Here is a 5,290-nt window from a genome sequence, read left to right on the forward strand (position 1 = left end):
CTTTCTTTCTTTCTTTCTTTCTTTCTTTCTTTCTTTCTTTCTTTCTTTCTTTCTTTCTTTCTTTCTTTCTTTCTTTCTTTCTTTCTTTCTTTCTTTCTTTCTTCCTTCCTTTCTTTCTTTCTTCCTTCCTTCCTTCCTTCCTTTCTTTCTCTTTCTTTCTTTCTTTCTTTCTTTCTTTCTTTCTTTCTTTCTTTCTTTCTTTCTTTCTTTCTTTCCGAAGGGGGAAGGCAAGGCAATTAGGGTTAAGTGACTTGCCCGAGGTCACACAGCTAGTAAGTGTGTCAAGTCTCTGAGGCCTCATTTGAACTCAGGTCCTCCTGACTCCAGGGTTGGTACTCTATTCACTGCTCCACCTAGTGGTTTAATTTTTCATTTTCTAATATTTGATGCAGTGATAATTTGCCATAAAATGGATGGTAGATGCAATTGATCCAATCAGAGAACAAAAAGCAGAAATTCAGAAATAACCTAGCCAGCTCTCCTCCAGCCTTGGTGTCCCTCTCTCCTGATAGGTGACTGATTCTCTCATACTACTTTTTCAAGAAAAACCATACCCATGCTTCACTTCAGTCTATCTGGCCATCCTCTCCACAACCTTACAAGTATCCTTACTAAATCTTGGGTGCTCTCCCCTGCTCTAATCCTTTCCTCCTACCCTATGCTCTGGAACCATGATTGACTCAACTCTGCCATTGTTGGAGTGTGTCAATTCCCCTATAGCCCCATGCACCATCCCTATAACTTTCTGACCACTACTTAAAGTCACCTGGTGATTAAGTGGATGGAGTATAGGATCTGGAGTCAGTTTCCTCATTTATTGTAGTACCTTGACCATAACAGGTGCTTACTAGATGTTTCAGTTAATCAGCAAGCATTTATTACTATGTAGCGTGCACTGTATTAAACTCTAGGGATATAAAATTCCTGCCTTCATGAAGCAGACTTTATTCCTTTTGCCCTTTTTTTGGGAGGGCAATTGGGGTTAAGTGACTTGCCCAAGGTCACACAGCTAGTAAGTGTTAAGTGTCTGAGGCCCGATTTGAACTCTGGTCCTCCTGACTCCAGGGCCGTTGCTCTATTCACTTTGCTACCTAGCTGCCCCAATGAAGCAGACATTTTAATGGGAGAAAGACACACAAATAACTAGGTAGAGATACGGTACCGACAGAGTAGCTGGAAGGTAATCTCAAAGGAGAAGATATTAAAGGAGTGAGGGTGGGGGTGGGAGACAGAGACTGAGAAGGGTTGAAGTTGGGACTTCAGCTGAGTCTTGAAGGAAGCCAGGACAACTGAGAGGCAGAGGCAAGGGGTTGGGGGAAGAGTTTTTCAAGAATGGGGAATAGCTAATAGAAAGGCAAAGGGATGGAAGATGGAGTGTTGTGTTAAAAAAAAAAAAAACAACAAACTACCAGCAGGGCAGTGTAGCTGGGTCAAAGTTTCCTGGAGGAGAGTAAGGTATCAGAAAGTTGGAAATGTCGTTAAGGACCAAGATATGGAGGGCTTTCAGTGCCAAACAGAGGATTTTATATTTAAACCTGGAGATAACAGGGAGCCTTTGGAACTCATGAACCCTTGGAACTCACGAAGAAAGGGAGTGACTTGGTCAAACCTACACTCTTTTTAAAAAATGATTTAAATTTATTTTATTTTTAATTTATGGAATAAAACAATCATTTCCATAGAATAGTATATTTTTAAAAAAAATATTGTACACAAAACTGCAAATCTATTATATACAACTTACTATTTCTTTTAAATATATAATAAAGCTATCATGTAAATTTTTTTCCTTCCCTTTCCCCTCATCCTAGACACAAATATGTGTATGTGCATATATATATGTGTGTGTATGTAAGTATGTAAAATCATTCTATTGTCCAAATCTCCAAATAAATAACCAAATTGCCACAGAGGTTATGCAACAGCTGTAAACTCTGAAAATACCAAAGAGCTCACAGAGGCTGTACACCAATTGTTAACTCTGAAAATTAAAATAAAATAAGCCAAAGGGTCCCAGAGATTAGAAGGAAAAAAAAACTTTCTTTATTCCACTGGAGAAGGGAAACTAGATGAGACCCAAAGCAGCAAGGTTAAGCCTTGATATATATATGTATATATATAGTAGCAGCTGGACAAAGACCCGGGCAGTGACGGGTAGCTGTGGCAATGAGAGTTAACAGCAACAATGAGGCAAGTTTGATTCATAGCACAGCTTCATGACATGGTTTCTGTAGGTGCTTGTCCAAGCTCAGGGACCACCTGGGACTGATGTGACCCAATTTTGTGATTTATACAGCAGAATTCATCAAGAGGGTGAGTGCAAAGGACTGTTAAGCCAACCTCAGGGCACAGCTTACTTGCTGGGCCTTAGCTCTGAAAGACAGGGTGTCTCCTAATAGTAAATGAGAGGAAAGAAAAGACAGGGGTGTTCTTGGCACAAGGATCCTGACACTATACATACTTCTATTTATTAGTTCTTTCTCTGGATGCAGATAATGTCTTCTTTTATATGTCCTTTGTTAGTTAATTTGGGCATTTATAATAGTCAAAATGACTTAGTTGCTCAGAGCTGTTCTTAAAACAATATTGCTGTCACTATATACAACATTCTCTTGGTTCTGCTTATTTCACTCTTCATTATTTTGTGTAAGTCTCTGCATGCTTTTCTAAGCTCATTGAACTCCTCATTTCTTATAGCACAGTAGTATTCCATCATAATCACATACCACAATTTGTTCAGCCATTCCCCAGCTGATTAGCATCCATACAATTTCCAGTTCTTTGTCACTACAAACAGAATTGCTATAAATATTTTAGAACATATAGGTTCTTTTCCTTTTTCCCTTATCATTTTTCAAAATAGACCTAGTGGTGATATTGCTGGGTCAAAGGTTATAGGCAGTATAACTACTCTTTGGGCATAATTGTAACTTGACTAACACAGTGACGTCATTTTGGTCCTCTTCAAGAATGAAGGACAACAGCCAGATTGCTCTCTAAAGTGGTTGGGTCAGTTCACAATTCCATAAAAATTAATCAATGTTCCAATTTTCCCATATCGCCTCCAACATTTGTCCCTTTCCCCTTCAATCATTTTAGGCAATTGGGTAGGTATAAAATGATATTTCAAGGTTGTTTTAATATGCATTTCTCTAATCAATAATGATTTAGAGCATTTTTATATGACCAAATTTTTTTATTTCTTTATTTTAAAACTCTGTTCATATCCTTTAACCATTTATCCACCAGAGAATGATGTGTATTCTTAAAGATTTTACAAAGTTCTTCATTTAGTTGACATATGAAACCTTTATCTGAGAAACTGTCCATAAACATCTTCCCCCAATTTTCTGATTTCCTTCTCATCTTGGCTATGTTTATTTTATTTGTACAAAACCCTTTTAATTGAATGTAAAAAATTTTTTCTGTTTTACACATCATACTGCTCAATATTTTTTGTTTATTCATAAATTGTTCACCTATCTATAAATCTGATAAGTAATATGTTTCACGTTCTTTAAATTTTCTTGTAATATCTCTCTTTATATCTAGGTCACATATCCGTTTTGACCTTTTCTTGGCAAATGGTGTAAGATATCAATCAATGCTCAATTTCTGCCATACTGCTTCCCAGTTTTCCCAGCAATTTCTACTAAATAATTAATTCTTATCCCCAAATCTAAAGTTTTTACACTTGCCAAATATAGGTTATTGTATTTATTTGCTGCTGTAAATTCTATGTCTACTCTGTTCCATTGATTTACCTTTCTATTTCTTAACCACTACCAAATAGTTTTGATAATTACTGCCTTATAGTTTAAGACCTGGGACTGCTAAGCCTTCTTCCTTTACATTTTTTCATTAGTTCCTTTGATATTCTTGATTCTTTGTGCTTCAAAATGAATTGTTATTATTTTTTCTAATTAAGTAAAACAATTGTTTGTAATTTAATTAGGTTGGCACTGAATATATAAATTAGATAAAATCATTTCTATTATGTTGATCCTGCCTGAGCAAGAACAATGAATATTTCTCCAATTATTTAAATTTGATTTTACTTGTATAAATTTTTTCATTGTTTTGTTTACATAGTTCCTGGGTTTATGTTGGCAGGTATACTCCCAGGCATTTTATACTGGCTAGAGTTATTTTAAATAAGGTATCTCTTTTTACAGGGTTTTGTTTGTGATATATAGTAATGCTAATGATTTATATGGATTTACTTTATATCCTGCTACTTTTTAAAGATCTACTCTTTAAATTACTTTTTTGAATTGAATTGGGTTGAATGACACTGAAAGAGAGAATGTAATCCCTAGCCCAATATGTCAAACTCAAATAGAAATGGAACCTCAAATGGTACATAAGTATCCCTGTAGCTGCACAGTGATCTCCATAACTATCTCTTTTTATTTTTTCAGAATTTATTTATTTTTAGTTTTCAACATTCATTCATTTCCACAAGATTCTGAGCTCTATCTACCCCCACCCCAAGATGGCAAGCATGCTGATTACCTCTTCCCCCAGTCTGTCCTCTTATATTTCCCCCATCCCATTCCCTCCCCCCTTTACCCTTACTTTCTTGGAAGATAAGATGGATTTGTATACCCCATTGCCTGTATATCTTATTTCCTGGTTGCATGTTAACAACAATTTTTTTTTAACATTTGTTTTTAAAACTTCAAGTTCCAGATTCTCTCCCTTCTTCCCTTCTCAACCACCCCTACTGGGAAGACAAGCAATACAATATAGTTATGCAAAACCTTTCCATAGTAGTCATATTGTGAAAGACTGTATTTCCCTCCATCCTATCCCATCCCCCATTTATTCTATTTTCTCCTTTGACCCTGTCCCTTTTCAAAAGTGTTTGCTTCTGACTACCCCTCCCTCAATCTATCTTCCCTTCTATCATCCCCCCTTATCTCCTTCCCCCCTAATTTCCTGTAGGGTAAGATACCCAACTGAGTATGTTATTCCCTCCTTAAGCAAAATCCAATGAGAGTAAGGTTGGCTCATTCCCTTTCACCTCCCTGCTCTTCCCCTCCATTGTAACAGCTTTCTTTTGCCTCTTTTATGTGAGATAATTTACCCATAACTATATCTTTATTTCCTTTTAAATAAAAGAAAGGAAGGGAAGGAGGGAGGAAGGAAGGAAGGAAAGAAGGAGGGAAGGAAGGAAGGAAGGAAAGAAGGAAGGAAGGAAGGAAGGAAGGAAGGAAGGAAGGAAGGAAGGAAGGAAGGAAGGAAGGAAGGAAGGAAGGAAGGAAGGAAGGAGGGAAGGAAGGAAGGA

This window comes from Petaurus breviceps, unplaced genomic scaffold (assembly GCF_028583685.1).
Source record: "Petaurus breviceps papuanus isolate PSGF00001 unplaced genomic scaffold, PetGlider_PUasm1.0 185, whole genome shotgun sequence".
In the NCBI taxonomy this organism is placed as follows: domain Eukaryota; kingdom Metazoa; phylum Chordata; class Mammalia; order Diprotodontia; family Petauridae; genus Petaurus; species Petaurus breviceps.